Source organism: Notechis scutatus, chromosome 2 (assembly GCF_049901735.1).
Source record: "Notechis scutatus isolate UNSWTSFEM ecotype Mainland chromosome 2, rNotScu1.2, whole genome shotgun sequence".
In the NCBI taxonomy this organism is placed as follows: domain Eukaryota; kingdom Metazoa; phylum Chordata; class Lepidosauria; order Squamata; family Elapidae; genus Notechis; species Notechis scutatus.
In genome coordinates this window covers 221,973,538-221,998,614 of record NC_142010.1, presented here as the reverse complement: position 1 = coordinate 221,998,614, position 25,077 = coordinate 221,973,538, and the positions used below count along the sequence as shown (strand labels likewise).

Sequence of the window (25,077 nt, the reverse complement as noted above, 5' to 3'; positions counted from 1 at the left end):
TTCAACTTATTTTTAGATGTATATAGGAATCATTCGAATGAAAAGGAATGTAATATTAAGACCTTATATCTCCTGAATTATGAGTAAAATTATTCAAGCTCTGTATATTGTTAATATTTTTATTTCTGCATTCATGTGTCTCTTTCAGAAAAAACTTCCACATTAGCCATTTCAGAGTAGTTTGGAGTAGAACAGCAATCAACATTTGTGTATGACTGTTCATCTTCTGGATTTTTTATTTTCATTTAACCTTAAACCATTATATGGGTAATTATGGTTATATTATTATATCTGTCCATGTCCCTATGGTTTCTGAAACTGAGAAGTGAATGTAAGAATTGGATTCAATTGCAAGCTTTTTATTCTAACCAGTTTTAGGTTTCATAATGTAGTGTAAAGCAAAAATATGACATACATTCTTATATTTGAATATCTACCATTTATTCCATTTCAATCATTTATTTCAATTTCATATACCAATGTAGTTAATATTCTCAGGCTCTTTTAGCTGAATTAGAAAAAAAACCCAATAACAACCTATCAGTCTCATCACAATGGTCAATGATTATGGCATTGAATTGATCCATCTGCTGCTCTACATCTTCTCGTATACATAAAATACATTATTAATACTCGCCACACAAAAGTTATCTTATTGATACCTACGTTCCTGAGAAGCTATAGGCTCATTGTATTTTTTTTAAAGTTTTATTTGGGTTTTCACACACACAAAATACAAGTAAAACATCTTTTTTGAAAATAGCATGGTCTCGGGTTACACTTCTTTATACAGACACAAACTCAATTTCATGCTCATTTTTGTGTTCTATTCCATATCTTATTACTATTTTGCATTTTCTGTATAGTTTTCCCCCTCTTTTAATTTTCTCAACTTTATTTTGATTATCTCATCTCAATTCAAATCATTATATTTATACTTTTGTCTGTTCTGTTTCAATTTCATATTATCTTTTCTCATTAAATAAATTTTCTCCGGTAGTTACTAATTGGAGTATGACACCTTTATATCTTTTAATTTTATCCATTCAACTCTTATTTAAACTTCAATGTATACCTTAGAGTTATAACATTCAATATAATACATAATACATAACTTCCAATCGAATTCTGCTTGGTACATTCTTAAAATACACACTATATTCTTTAAAAAAAGGATTATAAGTATATGTAATTAAAACCCTCATTCCATTCCAATTCAGCTAATATCATTAATATTCATTAAAGTCTTAATAACTTTAACATTTCTTTTCAATTAAATATCATACTTCCTTGGAGACACGTATAAACTTTCCATAATTAATTTTTCCCTTATTTCTCTTCACTTATGTTTTATAAATCATTGAATATTCATTTTATTGCATTTATTTATTAACACACATTCCACTAAATTACGATAACTATTTTATCCATCATTTTGATCATACATTGTTTCATATTTTCTGAAATTATTTCTATTTCTAATATAACAATACTATCTTATGTACCTTTGCAGAATCCCTTTTTCAATTAGATTTTCACCCATTATCTCTAAATAGGCCCTGTTTCTCTATATCTTGTTTCTGTCCTTTATAACTTCTTTTCCTTTCTTTCTTCCCTCTCTTCTTTTCCCTCCTCTTTAAACCCCCTTGTCTCTCTACTTCTAATTCTCTCTTCTGCATTTCTCTCTTCTGTTGCTTTCTAATTTTATACTTATTTTTCAAGCTATTCTTTTTTGGGGTTGTTTTTCCAAATCTTAAACTTTTCATTCTCTCTCCCCCCCCCTTTCCTTTTTTTCCATGCATAAAATTACTTGTTTATTAAAGATGGCTTCTTCTTTTTTCCCAATCTTCTTGTTCTGCAGGCGTTTCTTGTTTCTCATAGTTCCAAATCTCCATTTCTAAGAATTGAAATACGAAGCCAAAAGAACCTCTCCCTTCTTGTGCATCTTCTTTGTACTTTTTAAGTTCCATTTTCAGTTCTTCTAAAAGTGGTGCCATTTTAAACACTTTTAAACAACCACCTGATTGATTTTAGTCATTCAAATGCAGTAACCAAAAATCCAAAAGTCACCAAGTAATCCAAATACTCCCAAGCTGTTCCTTCTTACTTCTTTTTTCACTTTCTCTTCCTGGGGTTTTACTATTTCGTTGCCATGTTTCAGTTAAAATGTATCTTTTAGAAGTCTTGTTGAGATTTTACTGTGAGTTCTTTTTAATTCCAGGCAGTCTCCTCCCTTCTAGATCCTGCCCTTTTATTCTTTTTCTCTCCTTTCCTGCTTTCAAAAGCTTTTGACTATCCAGCAATCTTTATTATCCCTTTGACAGTTTATTTTCAGCTTAAATGCCTATTGATGTCAAAGTGGATTTTTAAAAAAAATTATTGCTTAAGTCTCTTAGCTGTCAGTATAGGGAAAGGAAGAGGAAAGATAAAAAAAACCAAATCCTTTCCCTTTTCTCTCTCCTTCGCTGCTTAAAAATCTTCTTTGGGAACAGTGTTATTCTTTTTATAAATTAAATTCCAGGGAACCTTATTTGTTGCTTTCGCTGTTTGACCCAGTCAACCAAAACTTTATCTTCTTATCTTCCTCCTGCACATTCTTTCCTAGTTGAGTTCTTCGTTGGGGTGGCCATTTCTGACCACCGCTGCAACCGCCTTCAGGAAAGGGAGTAATGGCCAGCTGAGGAGGAGAGATGCGGCTCTCCTCAACCCTGCAGGCAGTCTCCCCCCTCTTCACCACCTCTTCAAGGTGGCTTAGCCCCGAAACCAGCCAGCTCGGGGCGCTCCAGCGGTGAGCACAGATTGAAATCGCGCAGAGTCGCGGTTTCGGTCTGTCACCAAAGAAGCTCAAACCGGAAGGCTGCTCATTGTATTTCTTAATATAGCTGTTGGTACTCTGAAATACAGTGGGATATCAGTTATATTTTATACTTCAAAAAATGGGATAAGGCTTTAATTTCCTTCTTCTCTGATGTCTTTATCAGAATCTTCTAGTATCACTCTGCATCTCAAGCAAAATTCTTTCTCTCTGAACTCCAATAATGCCAGATTATCTAAACCTATTTCTATCTCTCAAATTATAACTTCTATCTTACTTTCAAAAAATTTCACTTTGTCTTTAATCTGCTTTACATCTCCACTCACCTATTTACAGTTTTCCATCTACTTAACCTCTTTTTTCACCTCCTCCTCTTATATTTTTTTCACTTCCTCTACTTATCTTTTTTCACGTTCTCTTCTTATCTTTACAAGTCTTTCATCCATTCTCCCATCAAAAGCTGTCAATTTAGTATTGAGTGATTCAGACAGCTTTTTGCCTAATTCCACAAACATTTTCTAAAGCAGTTCTGAATGTCTTTTTCAGATTGCTCTAATGATCCTCTCTACCCTTCTCCTTTTTTGCCACTTTTCTGGTAGTTGTCATTCTATTTTAATCTAAAAATGAAAGGATCTCAATTACAAGAGGAAAAGTAAAAAAGACAGATTACCTGCCTTTTTTGGTCTTTGTGTCCTTAATATTTTGATCTCAAATGGAACTGCATAGTTAAAGTCACCATTACAGTTATCTTTATTTTGTAAAATCCACCAATTATCTGCACTCTTTAATGCTAAACAAATAAAATTCTAAGGTAGGTTTGTTTGTTTAATTGCAGTATTTTCAAAAGCATTTTCACCATAATCTTTCAACATTACTGCATTCTATCTGCTTTAAACTATCTTATGTCAAATTCTTGTTAAGCTTTTTACTGAAAATTTAAATTATTTCAACATTTCCCCCCTACTCCTTTAATCCATAAAAATGTTTTATCACTGGTTTTTTATCCTGCTGCTTAGAAAATTTTTCTCTGCTCAGAAAATCGAGCAAATAGATCGACAGATGATGCTATTATGATATATACAGAATAACCCTTGATTAACAAGGATATGCACATGGAAATGTTTATGAGAATAGTTATGAATAATTATTAAGCCACACACAGCTACACTGAATTGAGTTAAAGTTTACTTTAAGAAATAGCGCAGTCCAATAAACGGTCCAGGTCATATACATTTTACAGTCCAAAGAATATCCAATTACAAAATCTTCTTACCAGTTGCCTTTGTCATTTACAGTAAACAAAGATATCAAAGTATAAGCATAGCAGAGAACTTTAGATAGCAACAGAATGTCAGAGATACAGAATGTCAGAGAGAGTAAGCCATGATCTCTAGCTCCCTCTTATGGTAGTTTGCAACACAACCAACCAATTGGAATATAGTACAAATGAACACAGTGACTTTGTCTTAAAGCTACAAACATATATTGTTGGTTTATATATTGCCAACCCAACTAATTGGTGGACAGATTCCTAACAGATGCTGTTAATATGGCTCTGCACTACAACATCTTGAATCTTCAAAGACCTATGCAAGGGTCCTCTTTGTAGACTTCAGGTAGGCACTTAATTCCACCATTGTAGATATTCTTCTAACTAAACTAACTGTGCCTGACCACATTTATAAGTGGACCATAAGCTTTCTAACAGACAGAAAGCTGCATGTGAAGCTAGGCAAAATCACATCAGATAACTGTACAATTAGCACAGCCCCACTCCCCTTAGGGATATGTGCTCTCTCCACTTCTCTTCTCTCTATATACCGATAACTCCATCTCAAAAGATCCCTCTGTTAAAGTACTGAAGTTTGCAGTTGATACAACAGTGATTGGTCTCATTTGAGATGACACATCTGAATACAGACCAGAGGATGAACAACTAGCCTTGTGGTGCGACCAGAACAATCTTGAACTAAACACATTCAAAACCATAGAAATGATGGTAGATTTTAGAAAGAACGCTCCTATACTACCACCTCTTACAATACTAGACAACACAGTGTCAACAATAGAGACCTTCAAGTTTCTAGGTTCTATCATATCTCAAAACTTAAAATGGACACCTACTGTAACATTAAAAATGTCATCAAAAAGCACAACAAAGAATATTCTTTCTGTGCCAACTCAGAAAGCTCAGACTGCCCAAGGAGTTACCGATATAGTTCTACAGAGAAATTATTGAGTTTGTCATTTGCACCTCTATAATGTCTGGTTTGGCTCTGTAACCAAACAAGACAGACACAAACTTCAATGGATAATTAAAATTGCAAAAAACAAAATTGCTACCAACATGCCTTCCATTGAGGACCTGCATGAGTCAAAAAGAAGGCTGTGAAAATATCTACAGAACCCTCACATCCTGGACCTAAATTGTTTCAACTTCTACCCTTAAAATGATTCTATAGAGCATTGCACACCAGAACAACTAGACACAAAGGTAGCTTTTTTCCTCCATGCCATCATTCTGCTAAACAACTAATTCCCAAAACACTGTCAATGTCTGTCAATTTAGTAAGGCTCTATTACTATTCTTCTTCTAATCTTTCCTATTACTTATCTCCCTTTCTACTTATGATTATAACTTTGTTGTTTGTATCTTTATGCTTTATATTGTTTTATTTAGTTTCCTAGTATGATTTATGTTGATTGCTTATTTAGTATTCTATGACTATCACTGTGTTGTATGTTATGATTTATGATGAATATTTTTATGATGATTATGATCATGATTTGTCACTTATATATTTTATATTGAGAGCTTATGCACCAATGACAAATTCTTCATGCTTCCAATCACACTTGGCCAATAAAGAATTCTATTCTATTATTGTTAATTGACCACATCCAATAGCGATAAAGAAAGTGGGGCTATTTGAAACCTTGTGTTCATTTAGGTTTTATGAACTTGTATTTCTATTATTTTTTCTTTTAAATAGCAATAGTAATCAGTGCTTGCTCACAGGAAAAATGTGAATTGGGCATGGAGCAGGGAAATACTTTAACATTACTACACCAATACTATCAAGAATCCCAAGGAGTTCGGTAATGTATAAATTCAATAAATTATTACTGTTCTTAACCCTTAAGTAAAAAACGTCTGGCAATGCAAAAAAATGGATGACCAAACAACTGATTTTTTTAAACAATAAGGAAGAAGAAAAACAGGAAACAGGAAGTGGTAATTATCAAATGAACAAGTAATAACTAAAGTGGATCTTGCAATCCCAAGCAGTTCTGACTTCTGATAACTAAGAGAACTATTCAGTGTAGACAAAATTTCTTTAGAACAAATGTCAGAGTCATCAGAGGATGCTGTATAAATAATTTCATAATTTGAAACCAAAGCAAATGTTAATAAGCAAACATACTTATGTTTGTAAGAAATAAAACCTGTAATTTCTTATGATAGGCAGCTTTTTTAATTAAAAAATTAAAAAAACAGTAGGTGCCTTTGGAATTTTCATAGCACGTTTATACTCAGGGGTTCTGAATGTACTTCTTTCATTTTAAACTGCTTCAAGAAAAAAATAAAGAAATTGCTCAATGCAAACTACTCTGTAAGGAAAATATGCCTGTCTTTAAAGGTTGATTCAAATCTGCCCTGGAAGATGATAAATAAGAATGATTTCCTTCACTGGATAAAGTACAGTATTTCTTCAAATATGCTATTGGAAAAAAAAAGGTTTTTTGTATTTAAATCAATGAATAGTATGAGCAACAACTTAATAAGACAATCAATAACAATAACAATAATAGCAGGATATTGAATAATTCCAACAACAGAAAAAGATGTTAAGCCTGTTAACATTTGGACAAAATAAATGAAGATAATAAGAGGCAAGGGAGAGGGTAAAATAGGTAGAGAGAGACAGACCTAGACTAATCCTAGATCTACAGCTAGATCTAAATCTAGACATACAATATCTGTAGAACTGAAAAACGTATCTACTTCAGCTTTTTCTTAAGTTTTAATTGGACTGGACTATCCCATTGGTCAAAGTGATAGCTATGAAAGGAATGCTTCTCAGATGTTTAGATAGATATAAATCTGTATTATATTGCCCCTGTGAGAAGTAGATAAAAATGAATCAACAAACTTTTGATAATCTGATCCATTGAATGCTTTATTAGGGAAAATACTGCAGTATGGAACCCTCTACTCCAGAAAAAAAGAACATTTTCTAGGAGGAAGGAGACACTCCCATTTAGTGAATATAGCTTATATAGGTTTATCAAATCACATGGTTACATAACACTTCCTGTTTCCCATATATGGATGTTATATAACATTTTCATAAGAAGTTCCAACCTTCCATGGAAAACTTCCAACATTCTCATTAAAGACAGATTTCCTGTTATTCAAATACCAGAAGATTATAAGAAAACCATTAATATCTCTTAATGTGATTTATAATGTCAGAGCGCCCCAGCACATACCTCTAACTTATGCCAAGTACATAGTTTTGCAATATTGTATTATTCCTAGCAGAAAACATATTACATAAATGTTCTGAGCTTCAAAAGTTCAGACTGCGAACACAAAATGGCTTCAGTTCAGCTCTTTATATTCTCAGGTGTAATAACCAAATTTTTACTTATAACAGATCCACCATTTTCTTTTGTAAATAATTTACACCTGAGAATTTCCATCAGGCTCTTGCAACATAAGCATAACTTCCTGCTGACTAAACGTGTTATGTTTTACTTCAGGTTTGCCTTACAACAGCAGAAACACAACTTACATATCATCACATTCTCTAAAAGAAGCATCATTAAACACTAATCTTTTTCCTCTATATTTCTTCACATGTTCATCCACAGATTCTTGTTCATCATCTCATCATATAATTTAATTTCCTTGTTTATATCCTTAACATGGGCAGTTGCCATAACAGTCATTAAACGACCAATTGCATACCCATTACGTTAACTGGTATCAATGTATATGCATATACTCCACGAAACATAAACCAATCTCTAGGTAAATAGAACACATGTGTCATTCCACCTACATCTTCAACCTTTTTATTATACAATAAAAAACTTTAGTAGGCAAATAAGTATAAATTGTTTTGTCACCTGGATGTTTATACTTAATACAATCATAAGCTGAAAAATGGTCAGCTTTTCCTGATTGGTCCATTTCGTTGGCTTCACAGGAAATCCAAACAAAGTATCATCTTTGACAAATTATACAAAATATAATCATCAGGATGTATAATAATCTTAAACTCTGCTATATAATTTTTTTTCCTGACTCTGGAACATCTATAAAACAAGTAGACATGATATCTGTAACTGTAGTCTCTCCTTTCACAAAAAAAGAAAAACTATTCAAAGCTACTCTCATTAATTCCAGAAAAACATTTTCACTTTTCGCAATAGGCTCTTTACCTTCAGTATCTTACACTTCTATGTAAAATTCTTGGTACTTCAAAACATCTAACTGTACATCTACCTTTCCAGTTAAATGAACATTTTGCACTGGCTAAACTGTTTTACACAAAAACATCAACTTCATTAGAGTACTTCTTAATTTAATAAATGGCATAAACAATCCCTTCTCCAAAGCTCTAAATCTCCTATAGGAAGGAGAATAATTGCCATACATGTCAAAACAATGATCATATAGTTGTTCCATCCTCTTAGACAAGTCCTTATGTGATATGTGTGGTTACATGTTGGATATTTTCTCAAATATTAACCATCATTCATACAGTGAAATTTCAACATCTTTTCTCAAACAAGTACGCAGTCATAATAGAGCTAGAGGTAAACATTTCATCCAGCATAATTGAATTGCTAACATTAATTTATTTAATGTATTATTTTATAGTTCCCATTTTTTTCACCCTACCTGAGGGAAAAACCCAACAGGTCTATTGCCAATCCATTTCCAATTCTTTCCTTATACCCTTTTACCACGTGAAAAGTAAAATGTGTACCTCTATCACTATAAATGCACCATCAATGAATATATATTTGTATATATCTGTTCCAATATTAACTTCACAGTCATTTGTGCATTCGCTCTCGCATGCAGAACAGCTTCCAACCATCCAGTCAAATGATCAACAATCACCAACATGTAGTTCAAATACTCACTGCTGACATTACAGTACAAGCAACTTATATTCTTTAAAACGGCCAAATAGCCAAATCTCTTTCTCCTGTCAGGATTATACACACTCACACACAATGTATACATTTTCTACGCATAACTATTGTGTACATACTTCTACAAATATATTTTCTCTTCACAAAAGCCACAAATACTTGTGTTCCCTAATGAGTACCCTAATATACCTTCTCTATTATGTCTCTCAGAATAGGCTTATTAACTATTTGCAATTTCTATTAACCACTTCCAATCTACATACTCCACATCTTATAACATCATCTGTTTCTCTTCTTCATCAGTGAAACCTGGTTTTACATCCCATTCCAAAAGAGGAACTAAAAACCATTATTGGCCCTTCTCTCACACATGCATCTATACATACATAAGCCTCATCTGCTAATCTATTTCCCAAAATCTCTTTGGAAAACTTCTCTTCTTACTAGCTTCAAAATATATTATAGCCAAGTATTCTATAATTTCAGTCACTGCTTACCCACACTTCATTTTCTAGAAGTTTCAAAGCTTGCAGCAAAGCAAACAATTTGCATAACTAAGCAGAATACTCAACAGATAAGCATTCTCTTCTCAAGAAGATTCATCAATAAACAAATTAATACCTCCCTCTTTTGGGCTATCTTCCAAATCTTCTCTCACCTTTGTCTGTAAATCTAGAACTTCAATACAATCATGTATAGTTCTATATCTTCCATCCCTGTCTCTCTCCCAAAAGGAATTCAACTGAATTTAAATTCCTGTCAGTTGAAAGAAACAAATCCTCCCTAACAATAAAATAGCTTTAAAAATCTAACATATGTAAGCCACATATGCTTTCTGCATTAAAACACTTACTACTAAACCACTTCCAAAAATCAGCTTCCTATTTCCTCCCACAAACATAGCCATAGCAGCTAAACCACTCAACCCAATACTCAGTAATTGGGGCACTCAACCCAATACTCAGCTTTTACCCTCAACCACAACCCTACCTCAACCCATCCACCATCACCCAAGACTAGGCACGCACGCCCCCAACTACCTCAATTCCAACTACTGCCGGCCTTAAATGCAAACTACTCAATGCAAGAAGCCTCGTGAATAAAATACCTGAATTTCTCTTCCTCCTAAATATGGCTAACTTCGACATTATATTTGTCTGTGAAACATGGCTCAATGCATCTCTCCCCGACTCCATTACCACAGTAAGAGACTATCATGTTTACAGATCAGATCGTGAAAATCGTCGAGGAGGTGGAGTTGCTATATTCTATAAAAATCCTTACATCTAAAAATATCCAAGTTACCCAGGAGTTTGCCCTTCCTGAAACCATCATCTGTGAACTATCCTCAAATATCACAATTCGATTCTTACTATGTTACAGAGCACCTGATTATGACATCGAACATGTAAACAAGCTAAATACATTACTAACATGGGCTGCATCCTGCCCATACCCTTTTATCCTTCTTGGTGATTTCAATCTACCTCATATTAACTGGACCCTAAATGATTGTACAACTGAAATCATACACACAACCTTCTACAATGCTATTACAAATCTGGGACTGGAACAACTAGTAACCAACAACACTAGACTAAACAACTGCCTCGATCTCATCTTCTGCAACAGTTTGAACCTAATCTACGGAATACAATCTAAAGAACCCTTTTCCAGTAGTGACCACAATATGATCGACTTTTGTCTCAACATACATCCACACAAAAATCACCACAATGATGTAATCCCCTATTGTAACTTCAAAAAGGCAACTATGATCTTATAGACAACGATCTCTCATCCCTTGATTGGCAATCTCTATTCACTGGATGCAATACCATTGAAGACCATTATAACATATTTTTACTTGAAGTCAAAAGAGTCATCAAACTATATGTACCAACAACAACTCCCAAAACAAAACAAAAAAGCAGATTACCCATATCAATAAGGAAACTTCAATCCAAAAAGAGATCACTCTGGCGGAAAAACAAATCTGGTCACGTTGCCAATTTCAAAAACCGATACAAAAATCTATGCCACCAGATAAAGACCGAATGCACCAATTATCACATTAAACAAGAGGAAAACCTTCTAAGCACCAATTCCACCCGTGCTTTTTACAATTTTGTAAACAACAAACTAAAAGACTCAAGGTCCATCCCTCCTTGATAGGACCTGATGGTAAAGACTGCAACGACGACACCATTAAAGCCAACATCTTTAACACATTCTTCGCTCAGTATTTGTAAACAGCAATGGATCATGCCCAATATTTCCTAGCCGCACCACAGATAACAACAATGATCTAATACATATCGATTTCACAGAAGACAATGTTGAAAAAGCAATACGCAACCTAAAACCATCTCTATCTATTGGACCGGATGGAATATGTGCCTACTTCTTAAGAAAGCTATCCACTGCCATAGCCAAACCTCTAAGCATAATCTTTGAAAAATCTTTCAGAACCAGCTCCTTGCCCAACCTATGGTCACAAGCCACAGTCATCCCCATCTTCAAAAGGGAGACCCAAGCCTAGTTGAAAACTACAGGCCAATCTCCTTATGCTGCGTCACCTGTAAAGTCATGGAATCAATTATTAACCAATCCATCATCCTTCACTTAGAGACAAATAACCTACTCTCCAATAAACAATTTGGTTTCAGGAAAAACTATCCTGTAATCTGCAACTCTTACACTGCAAAAACATATGGACGACACAACTCGACCAGGGCAAAACAATAGACGCAATCTACATAGACTTCTGTAAAGCCTTTGATTCAGTGGTACACGACAAACTACTCCTAAAAATAAAATCCTATGGTATCTCTGGACAACTGAATAACTGGATAGAAGCATTCCTGTCAAACAGACAACAAATGGTCAAAATCGGGAGCGTCCTATCAAATCCAGTACCTGTCAATAGTGGTGTTCCCCAAGGCAGTGTTCTAGGACCAACTCTCTTCATACTCTACATAAACGACCTCTGTGATCATATTAAGAGCAATTGTGTTCTCTTCGCTGATGATGTAAAGCTGTTCAATACCACAGACAATACTGCTACCCTACAAAAAGATCTTGACTATGTATCCGAATGGTCAAACAAATGGCAACTTCAAATCTCAACAAATAAATGCTCTGTCTTACATATTGGCAAAAAAATCAGAAAATAAAATACAAGCTGAATAGTCAAGATCTTGTTGATGACCCAAGCTCTGTAAAGGACCTTGGAATACTCACCTCTAATGATCTAAGTGCTAGAGCACACTGCAACTACATAGCCAAAAAGGCATTAAGAGTTGTTAACCTAATCCTACGTAGCTTTTTCTCTGGTAATATCACACTACTAACCAGAGCATACAAAACATTTGCTAGACCAATACTCGAATACAGTTCATCAGTCTGGAACCCACACTACGTATCTGATATTAGCACAATTGAGAAAGTCCAGAAATATTTCACAAGAAGAGTTCTCCACTCCTCTACTCGCTGTAGAATACCTTATGCCACCAGACTTGAAATTCTAGAACTAGAAAACCTTGAATTACGCCGTCTTCGGTCTGACTTAAGCATGGTATACAAAATCATACATTGCAATGTCCTACCTGTCAATGAATACTTCAGCTTCAACCATAACAACACAAGAGCACACAATAGATACAAACTCAAAGTAAACCGCACCAAACTTGATTGCAGGAAATACGACTTCAGCAATAGAGTGGTCAATGTCTGGAATACTCTACCCGACTCTGTAGTTTCTTCCCAAACCCCAAAAACTTTAACCTTAGACTGTCTACTATTGACCTCACCCTTTCCTAAGAGGTCTGTAGGGGCGTGCATAAGCGCACCAACGTGCCTACCGTCCCTGTCCTATTGTTTCTCTTATTCTTTTATTTTTCTTATATGTAACCATTTCATGTATTCACAACTATGTATACATTTATACTTATTATCTTGTAAACAATTGGCAAATCAAATAAATAAATAAATAAAATAAATAAATAAATATATACACAAAGTCCAACCACGCACTATTAAATCCATCAATTGTCAACCCAAAAAAACAAAAAAACAAAAACCACTATAAGTTTCTTCTTCCCAGCTCACACCTGAGCTAGAACAAACACCTTCAGCTATACCTCTTCCACCGCTACAAACAAATGGAAAGGTTTCCTTTAACTCAGACAAACTCAACACAAGAGCTCTCTTTGTTCTCGGTATAGATTATCTAACTATCCTCCTCAATCCTTTCTCTGGATTGATTTTCCCTTCCTAATCAAATGTCCTAAATCAGACTCCACATATTACAATTCATTCCTTAAATCTCTTAGGCCCTATTGTCTTAAGATATCTAACAAAGCATTTACAATTTTACACCTTTCTCAACATCTGTCTTCTTCTCACCTAACACCAACACATCATTCACATACTGTAACACCTTTATACCCACAGTTAGTTCAAAACCCCCAAGGACCTGCTCTACACTTGTCCTAACAAACTAGGGCTTTGTAAGAACCCTTCTCGGTAAAACACACCATCGATACTATCAAGTTCAATGTGTATCTGGATCAGCCCTTACTACTGGGCAAGTCCAAACATATTTCAAATCTATCACATTAAAACACCTGTATTCATATACAACGTATAGGGATCTGGCGTAATAATCACCAAGTGATTATATGAAACCAACCACTACCAACCATAGACTTCAAAAGCCATCAGGTTTCTCTACAGGTAATATAAGTATATTGTATGGTAACATTGCAGGCTCAATTAGCCCATCCCTTAACGGGAACTCTATCACTGGCTTCAAGCCACATCTCCCTTCCAGGAAAATATCACATTGCTTCCGCCTCATTGGCTCAATATCACCTCCACAGGTGCACTATTCAAAACACCTCTATTCCCTTTCACTTCCCACACTATGGGGGATCTCTCCTGCTCATCAGTCAATAAATGAACAGTACACTTAACTTCAGAAAGATAAGGACAACCTAATAAGGACAAAGCATCCCGTCCTAAAAGGTTCATTCCTGCTTCAGGTATATACATAACATCCAATGTTATCTCAGAGTGTCCTCCTATTAGAGACACGTTTTCAACAATAGCAACATCAAATGGCTCTTCCTTAACACCAGATACATCATACCTGGCCAAAAAAAAATTCTGGCTACAGGCTATTAGGAAAACACAACTGCTTCCTCAGGTCTCACCTTTACATTTACTAAAAACTCATGATGAGATGCAAGTGTTAAAAGCCTTTGACCCCGCTAATCTTCAATTAGGGTATACAGCCTCCGCTGCATCTCTCCACTTGTCCAGGCAATTTCTCACAAAATGCCACAAGCAAAACACTGCTTGCTTTTTCAGCAGCTATTTCTGTTCCAGGAAAGAAATTCTACTCTCTCCCCTTCTCCGGACGCTTCCATCTACTTCCAGTAGATAAATATGAATATGAAGCTCCAATCTTGGTATTATTAACTATTACAAGTCCAAGTCCATCTAACTTATTATCTCTGCTCTCTCCCTAGCTTTGTAGCAGCTTGGAACACAGAAAACATAATTAACTGACAAGACTTCATCACATCACAACTTAAAAAAAACCTTTTGTGGCCTCTGTCACAAACTACAATTTCATTTAAGACCTAGTATTCTGGTATCTCTAAAGAAAAAACAGAACATTTATTCAAACTATCCCTAATTCTATTCAAGAATTTAGCTGGCAGTTTATCTCTTAACTGACCTACCTAAGAAAAAACTCTAACCAGATTACACCCTCATGTCACATCAGTTTTAATACCTTATACTAAACTGCTCTGACTATTCCAGCCAGTATATCACCAGGTATTTCCTGCAGTAGACTATACTAGTAGAGTATAGTATCTATATCACTTCTAGAGTAAACAAATAATCCAAAATATGCTGCAACTCCACAAAAGTATAAATGCTTAAACTTCAACAAACTCCTTATTGGAATACTTTGCAATGACAGCATAGACAGCTATAATTCCTCAAAACAGAGGAAGTAAGTAACACAACTGTAAGACTATTAGGCATTTCACACTACAAATAAAATTTCTGTGCCATAAATTTTATAACTATTCCAAACAGGAAATCCTCGTAACCCTCTCTCACAAAATTAACTCATGTTTCAGTTCTCTGCACTGTAAAACAACAGACACTCCCCCACTTAATTCTCCCCCTCTCAGCTATATCTGAAACAAACAGCTGGAACAAATTATAGGGAAGGAGAGCATAAACAGCTAACATAATCCTTAGTAAAATCTCTTACTATCAGGGGAAAAGACCCTTCCACATATCACAGATCAACATAAATCACCTGGACATCTAACCTCTTTAACTCTTCAACACAGCATTAAAAGAGACAATACAAAGAGTCAACAGTTAACTGTTTAACACAGCTTTTAAGGCATTCAAACCAATACACATTTCAATACACACTCTAAATTTGAACTGTTTCAATCATAATTCAGCCATTCCAGATATACAAAGTACAATCTGTATCACTCATCAAGGGATTAATACATAAATACCAGCAGCCAAAAGCCGAACCAGCTCTCCAAAAGGAGAGAGAACTCTGGAGAACTTGTTCTCATTAAACAAAAAATGTCTAACCCCCCCCCAACACAAAATATGACAGGGAGAAAAGAGAAAAGAAAAAACAGTGTAGACTCACACACACATGTCAAACAGAAATCATTTTTAGACCTCTCTAAACAATCCCAAAGCAATTTAGGAAATGTTGCAACAAAGTTACTAATTAAATTCAGTTCACCTGAGCCCCCAGTGCATCATACTTCGGCCGTTCCAAGCTCCTATGATCAGATTACCAAGTCAAGGCTTAAAGAGTGATTTCCCCTCCCTTAGGCGGAAGACCCAGCAACTGCCACCACAAACCCAGTGAAGAGGCGCCATTGCAGTCCTGAAAAAATCATCTGTCCAAAGGAAGAAAAAAAAACCATCTATTTCCTGGCTGGCTCGCCAAAATTGTGAAAAGTACATAAAAATGAATCAACAGACTTTTGATAATCTGATCCATAGGATGCTTTATTAGGAAAAATACTGCAGTATGGAACCCTCTACTCCAGAAAAAAACATTTTCTAGGAGGAAGGAGACACTCCCAGTTAGTGAATACAGCTTATATAGGTTTATCAAATCACATGGTTACATAACACTTCCTGTTTCCCATATATGGATGTTATATAACATTTTCATAAGAAGTTCCAACTTTCCATGGAAAACTTCCAACATTCTCATTAAAGTCAGATTTCCTGTTATTCAAATACCAGAAGATTATAAGAAAACCATTAATATCTCTTAATGTGATTTATAATGTTAGAGCGCTCCAGCACATACCTCTAACTTATGTTGTTTTGTTGTTGCTAGCCAATCCAACTGAAGCACTGAAATTTATGTGTAAATCATTCTTGACATCTCCCCCTGATTTTCATTGAATGAAAAAAGAAAAACAAAGAAAAAAAGTTAGGTTAAGAGAGGTTTAACATACCTTGAACATTTAAAACCATGGGAAAATAGGGGCTGCAAATACTTTTGTTCTCCATATATTACTCTATCATCCACAGCAACCCTTTAAATTAATAAAAGGAAGAAAGGGAGCAAGCTTGCCATAATAATTGAATTATAGGCACAAACAGGTACCAGGTTGACTATCTTTTTCCTCTAGTGGGAATAAGTGTTTGGTAGATCTTGAAAAATCTTTAACTCTTTTGAAAAATGTAAGCAATGTGACACTTTTTATTAAAGGAATCTGCTACTGAAATTTTTACTTTCCTTGATCTCCATTTGACACACAATTTATCTTCACCATGACTTGGTGTTTCATTCTTTAGTATTTCCAGGACTCATTATGATTGGAAAAATGTCATATAGCTACCAATGAACTTGGTACTATTTCAGCATTTTAAACTCATTGCCTCAAAAAGTAACAAACAGTAAGTTTGGTTATCAAAGAAAAGAAAAATATACTAATTACAAAATTTAGATATAGTGAATTCTTCTTATTATTATTATTACTATTATTTAATAATAATAAATTTTCTCTAAAAGGGATAGCAAATGTTTGGACCGTAGATTCAGTTTCAATAGAAGTAACAGCTTACTCATTAAGTCTGAAATCTCATATACATTTACTTTAGAATAGTGCATGGAAATTACTTTTAAACAGAAAAGTATAATGGTATTGTAAATCCAAACTAAGATGTAAAGGCACTGTGACAAATTATCTGCAAACACCATTTTGACACATTGATAGGTACATTTGGTGTAGGGACATTTCAAAGTATAGGGTTAATTTTTAAGGAATTTCTCAGGAAAGAGAATTATTTACATTCTGTTTCCATTCAAGCAGAAAAACACATTATACTTGTGTCACTTAAAAAAAAACATCAATCCGGTCAAAAATGGCTGTACTATTATTTCATGCAGAGGAGTTCTTGATTTTCCTTATGCCGTCAGAGGAGAACCTAGTTGTTAGCTACAGATGGCATTAATTGTAGTCTCCTTTTAATAACAGCAATTAAATTATCTCTTACATGCTGATCTATATATTGCATCCTTAGATTCTATCCAAAGATTCTTTACCCACTGTAGAAAATTTTAAATGAAAGGAGTCTTGCTTTCTCAAGTGCTTTGTCTGCAGTAATTAGACAGTATTAAAGTCATTAGTTTGATTTCATTCAATTAGTTCAACTGGAATAGAGAAAAAAATATTTTCTCATTTACTTATATTAAAGAAAATAGGTAAATAAATAAGCAATGTTCATAAATAAAAATGCAGTTTACTAAAGACTTTTAGTCTTGTGCTAAGGAAGTTAATTGTTAAATCAGTAGTGTTTATGTACCATAAATATTGGGATGAATATTGTTTGCATTGTCTGCCAAATTGTATCAGAATAGAATTTACTGCTTTCACTGATTGTAAGAAGTACTGTACATTTATCAGATTAACAAATTCAGAACATCTTTTAAGGACCATTTCTGAAGCTTGTCTCCACTTAAAAGTAATGAGATTTCTGATAACTGATTTTGGAGAAATCTAGAACTGCCAACTACTAGCTATTAAGAAAAAGACAGTACTTTATATTTGATAACCATACACTGGACACTGCAATTCAGTTTCATGCTGCATTAAAAAAAAATCAGGCTAAAACTCAATTCTGAAAGAGACAAGAGCCCACTACAAAATGATAGCTGACAACCATCAACTACTTCTGGGTGGTAATTATAAATAATTCTAATACTTGCATCACCTAAAGAGAACATCTAAAACTCTACCTGACCCATTTAAGGTTGACCTGGATATTCTTACAGTTTTGGAACATTTTAAAATATTATAATGTGATATAGAGGAACATGAAGATGATGTTGAAGAAGGAATTCAACACCTATTAGATAAATGTTAGCCTACCTCTGGAAAAAAGGAAAAAAGGAAAAAAGAAATTCAAGTAAGAAATGTCTTGCCTTTGGTATAAGAAGTAGGAGAAAGAATCTCTATCAGATTTTCAAGATTCAAGATTATATCCATTAATAATGAAACAGATTTCCGATAGTTCTTGTGCTGCCTATTTTCCTAACCTACCTTGAAGAGTTGATATATGATAAAATACACTTAATCATCAGTTCTAATTGTTGAGCAACTCCCTCCCATTTTAGTACATCTTTTAATTAATTTTCATCGACTTATCCACTTCCAAAAAAATCAGCCTCTGGTTTCATTTCACACATTATGCCATCAATTAACAGAACATTTAATAGAACTGTACCAGAAAAAAAATCTGATAACTTCTCGAGTTAATCCTCTTCTTCCCACTAAAAGCATTCTATCCATCACTCCAAGTTATTTCTGTTTTTATGTATACACATACATATGTGAGAACTTTCTTGATTCAAACATGCCATTTTTTCCAAGGGAATGGATTATGGAATCCATTCCTGAAGAAAAATCCACCTTTTTAAGAAGCTTTCATGTGATACTCTTTTACTTCAAATTAGCATATTCACTAAAGAAAAGTTACAATTAAAAACACCAATTAATTAACCTCAAACCCAATCTTGAACTTTTGAAATTATCAGCTAAAATATAAAAAAATGTACCATAAGACCAGGATTTCATCAGATATCTAAAGTGTGCATGTGCAGCTTTCCTTCAAGCGAGAGATAAGCACTAACTTGCTATTAATCAATTGTTGAACTTCAGCCAGAATCATTCTGAATATTACCAACATATGATCTAAATCTCAGCAAATATGGAAAACCTCATTTTCAGTTGATGTAACATTTCCTTGATAAAAGAAAACAATGTATTATATGGGAACATTTTCTCCCTTCCTGATTTGGAGAATACTGTACAGAAGCCAATTCCTAGAAAAGAATGCATAGCCCTGTTATAGATCTGCAGGCTTTCATTAAGCATTGAAATCAAATAGGTTTAGTGGTTTCTGCTCAGGATTGACAATTCTTGTGAAAGCAATATTCCTTCAGCTTGCATAAACTCAGGCCAACTGTCTAAAAGTCTTTTCTTCTACAATCTGAACGCATCTGATCCATGTGCAATTGAAGATATCTTTTTTTAAAGAAACAACAAAGCTTGGTGTTACTACTGTTATCAATACGACTAATAATAAACTTTATAGTCAGTGTGTGTGTGTGTGTGTGTGTGTGTGTGTGTGTGTGTGTAATTGATTATGATTAATAATTAATAATGCTACCTTGCTGAAGGGAGATTTAATAAAATACAAAATCTTAACAATTTTGTGGATTTTCATTTTTTAAAATCATTTTTCTAGCGGCATGTCCAGAAAAGTCTGAATTCATACTAACCTACTTTTGCTACTGAATATTGCAAGGACCATCTTCTGCCGCAGTTCTACTGCAGGATCTTTAGTAAGGATTCTGCTTTCATCACATAAAATATTTGAGTAAAAAGAAAATTCTCAGTAGTTATTGTTCTTTGCAGTGTTTTAACTCAGTTATTCATCATTGCAAGAAAATATACATGTTTCTATTCCAAATTTAGTAAATGTTCCACTTGTAAATAATTGAGGAGCAATTATAGGGTTATACAGATGCATTTTGCATTCAATAGTCATTTATAACTTGAAGAAGAGATAACCCAGTCATTTGTATTCGTATTAGACAGTCATAAAAATTGAACTTCCCTAGTTGCAAAGTATATATATTTCTTCTGTGTTCTTTTAACTTTTTTAACGCATTTTACAACATTCCAGCAAATGCTTAAAATCAGCAAATAATTTTCTAAGGAAGTAATGCGAGTACCTTAAAATGAACATAACCATAACCGGAGGAAAATTAACTAAAACTGAGGCTATTCTTATTGTTGCATATTAAATTATTTCTTGACAAAGAAAACCTGATCAACAATAAGCAATTCCACCCTGATAAATCATCTATATCAATGAAATCATGATAGCCTACATTAGTAAATAATAGATTGCATTTGAAAAAGAAAGAATCACAAAACAAGCAAAGGAATATCCAAGTCAAACACAAACACAAGCTTTATCTCTTTTTTTACTACAAGCTGTCAAGCTGTCACTACAATACCTAGTTCCTTTATTCTCTTACATAATAATACCCAAGACTAATGAATTGCATGCCTATATAGCAAAAATGATACTGAGGATAACTAAACCAGTGTATTGATGCAATCTTAAGTTTAGAGCAAAAGAAGAAAGGGAAGAGAAAGACATTGTGGACCACAAAAAAGCTTGGATCCATATAGTATAGGAAAGTGATTGGATTCCCAGACAAATCTAAAAAAAGATGTTTAGTTGTATCTGAAGATAGCACTGTAAAAAATGAAACCCCAACAAATGAAGTAAGATTATGCCTCCTCAATACAATGTCTATTTATATTCAATGCACAGGAAGACAATCCTTTCTTTTACATTTGGTTGCTCTAACTTAATAAGAAACATCAATTTTAATCAGGTTTCCTTCTCTAAAGGAACCTGAACAGAAGATTGCAAGAAATAGTCAAAAGAGAGGATTGTGCTACACCATTGACTATTTTGGTTAGATTTGCATACCACCTTTCATTCAGGAACTCAAGGCAGTATAGTCAATACTAGCTCCTTCTATTTTCACTCACATCAACAATTCTATGGTTAGGCTGAAAGAAAATAAATAGGGCAAAGTGGCTCAGTAAATGTCTGTAGCTGAGCAGAAACTAGAACCAGAGTTTTCCCGCTTCCAGTTCAACATTAACCACTGTTCTATAATGGCACTGAAAAATGTGACATGACCATTTTTCACACTAATGACCATTGTGGCATCCCTGTGGTCACATTATCAAAATTCAGATGCTTGGCATTTGACTCACATTAATAACAATTGTACTGTCCTGAGGTCATGTGATCCCCTTTTTTGACAGGCAAAGTCAATGGGGAAGCCAGATTCACTTAACAACCATGTTACTTAGGTAACAACTGTAGTGATTCACTTAACAACTGTGGCAAGAAAGGTCGTAAAATGGGGCAAAGTTCACTTAACAAATGCAGAAATTTTGGGCTCAGTTGTGGTTGTAAATTGAGATTTACCTGCCAGCTTTAAAATTCAGCTGCCACATGGTGCATGGATTTCTGCAGAGAAGCAGGGTCATAAATGGGACATCTGGAAATCAAGGTTATCACTGTTAGTTATCAGGTTCCTTTTCCTCAGTTTAGTAATATCTACGTTGTGCTTTGATGATCAACAGGGTAAGTTAAAAACTATAATATTTATGGTTGCCATTGACATTCTTTAGCTGGAAGGAAAGGATGGGAGGAGTGAAGAGTCATCAATGCTAAATTTCTTAACTATAAAACTTTTCCTGCCTGCATACCTTTATTTTTGCTTCTTTGCTTTTTTAATCATTTAAGGTTAGATTTTCCATGGTTAGATATAAATTAATCATACATATCCACTTATCTATTTTTAGAATTTTAGAATAGCTCTGCTTGTTATTCTAAAGTGGGAAAGCAGAAAAAGCTGTATGAATCTTGAATATTCTTCCTCCCAAACTTCCAATGAATATGCAATAGAATAGCTAAATAAAATAAAGCAGTTTAGAGGGGCAATCTCTCAGATGAGATGCAAGCTGCCTGCACTCAAACTAGTCAATGTTATTGCAGTTAAGAGGCATGGATCCAGAGGTGGGTGCAATTTATGCACAGGGAATTCTTATCTTCAAGCACAATGTATCAAGGACAGTGAGAGTAAAGAAAAGTATCATTTTCACCTGGGCTTTGCATGGATTGATATTATCATAGGCATATCTCTAAAAAGAAATGCATTGGGGAACAATCTGAAATGCTCCAACTACTCATAATGGTTTTATAAGCTATTATGTTGAGACTTGACAAAGAAATAGCATTAATATTGCAAGTATTAATGTAGAATATGGAGTTGTTTTGAACACATTGTTTGGTTGTGATCAGTTTGCTCTACTAATTCTCAATGCATATGAAAATAAAGGACAAATATACTGTATATTTAAGGTAGTTTTCTCTTTGATGCAAACATTTATGTTCTTTATTGATTGGTAATGGGAAATGAAACATGAAATAAATATATTTCTGCATTTAGGGCATCATTCATGTCCTCACACCTGCCCCAAGATAGAATTTAGTTTCACTACAGAAATAATATTAGAGAAGAAATAGCTATATTTTATGGCTTTTATTTACTAGCTTACATAGAGTTCAGATGAAAACTGAAATTGCTGATGCAATAATACTTGCATTTTCTCCTTACATCATCATTTGTCAATATGATACAAAAATTAATAAAATAACACTATAGGTTCATCTATGCTTTCAAATTCCTTAATAATAAAATTCCAGAACTATTGAGGTATTTTTCTTTGTATGAATCACCTCCTTGGGTTATGGACATCAGATTTATGCGGAAACTTCAAAACACGTGTTTTGCAAAGTGTTTTAGCATGACAGTTTTACATGTAATGTAATGTAAAAGAGTAATGTGATGTTAAATCAAGATACTTCTATTGGCACAACAAGAGAAACAAAGTGTCAGTTTTATATAGTCTTATGTGTGTACATCGGGGAGGGCGGAGCTGGCGTTGCGACGATACGGCATGCGATCTTGGAGCGCTGAGATCGCTGCCGATATCTTTGCTCCTGGACGGTCCCATCGGATCTAAACCATCCTGAAGAGATGGTGAAAGTGAAGAGCGCATCCTGTTGATCCCAGGGATACCGCAAAGTCCCTGGTAGATCCAGGAGAAGCTCTTCTTGCCAGCAGCAAAGAGGCAGCCATTAAAGCTGCTGAAGTTGGGACAGCTCCGAAACGGAAGAGAGCAGAAAGAGAGAGTGTGCTGGTTTGGTAAGAACTTTGTTTTTACTCTAAGATCTGAAAGGACACCCTAAGGAAAAGAAAGAATCTGGAAAAGTTTTGACAGAAGTGATTAAGCGGTGATTTTAATCAGGAATGTAAAGTAATGTTTTGTTTTGTTTTTCTCATTGCTGGATTTTCTATATATGATCTTGTATTTTGAAACTGGACTGGTTTTTTCGTTTATATCTATTTTTTTCTTCTCCTTTTTGATTTTGTAATATTTTAGGCTAGAGGCTCCCTTTAGTTATTTCATTTTTTAAAAAAATATCTTTTTCTTTTTTTTATTAATTTTTATTATATCCTGCTCGGAAAAGGAGGGGGAAAGTGAGAGCAAAGAAACTTTGTAACACTGCCAACTAGAGGCTTGAAAATATTCTATTTCCCTGTGACCAGACAAAGCTGAGAAAGAAAAAACTGAGACTCTTTTTCAAGGACATTGCTATTTGATAAGATAGAGGGGAAAGCATGAGAGAGTATTATTGCAGGTGCTCTTCTGGTTTCTATCAACAGCTGGAGTCTGGTGTTGAAATGTAGGGGGAAAAGAGTGATAAGTTTTTGGAGAATAAAGTTATAATAAGAGCCTTGGATAATTAAACAAAGTGCAGTGTGCCCTTTTTACTTTTCCTAAGTTGCGCTATCCCTCCTCACCAGCTTTATTGTATTTTTTTAATCTTTTTTTTTTGTAATAACTATTTGGGTTTTTGGCTTTGTTGGAGCTTGTCTTTGTTTTTCTTTCTTTCTTTCTTTCTTTTTGGAAGTCCAATCTCTATGTTTGCTTTTTATTTTAAAGGGAAAGCCTTGAAAGCCTTTTTTTTCCCTTTCCTCGTATTTTTGTTTTTTCATCTACCTTTCTGGTTTATTCTTATGCACTTCTTTCTATTTGAGACCTTTCAATTGGATTAAGGTGTTGAAGAACCTGAAGAATTTTTCCTTTTTCTTTTTTCCCCTTTTTTAAAAGTTCTTTTTCTTTATCCTACTATTGATTGGATTAATGTATAAAAGAACCTGAAGAAATTTTGTCCTCCCTTTTTTTTCTTTTATTTATTATTATTATTGGGCTTCTTTTTTCTACTATTTTTATTTTGAACTATAATTGGTTACTTCACAATAGGATTAAGGTTTGGAAGAACCTGAAGATTTTGAATTGTTTAAAATGAGTAGGAAATTTACAGCTCCTGGTTCTTCAACTTCTACTTCTTCCTCTCCACCATCTGGAGGACAACGTTCAATACAGACAATGTTAAAGCAAGAAAAAGAACAAGAAAAAGTGACTCTGCAGATGATTATGCAAGGAATTCAAAATATTCAAGCAAGATCAGAGAATATTGAAAAGAGAATAGAGAACATCGAACAAAGAACAGAGAACATTGAACAAAGAACAAAGAACTGAGAACATTGAACAAAGAACAGGGAAAACCGATCAAAAAGTGGAAAACATCCAACAAATGATGTTGAAGTATGATGAGAGATTCCAAAAAATTGAAGAAGAAGATAAACAAAGAGACAAGAAGATTGGAGATATTGATAATAGATTAACAGTGGTTGAACAAGATAAAAGTGGTATGTTGAGATGGGAGATGGATAGATCAGAATTCTATCTTAGATTCCAAAATGTAGAGGAAGAAAAATGACAAAACCTAGCTGAGATAATGATAGAAATACTGGCTGAAGCTTTGGAAATAACTCA

At 34.2% G+C, this 25,077-nt stretch overlaps 1 long non-coding RNA gene across 1 annotated transcript in view; it reads right to left on the bottom strand.

Moving 5' to 3' along the window:
• The window catches only part of LOC148132521 (uncharacterized), an 84,304-nt gene extending 68,199 nt beyond the window's left edge, over positions 1 to 16,105 (bottom strand). The window contains exon 1 of the long non-coding RNA XR_015747359.1: positions 15,789 to 16,105. This is a non-coding gene — a long non-coding RNA (uncharacterized LOC148132521). The remainder of the gene's footprint in view (positions 1 to 15,788) is intronic.
• Positions 16,106 to 25,077: the final 8,972 nt, after the last annotated feature.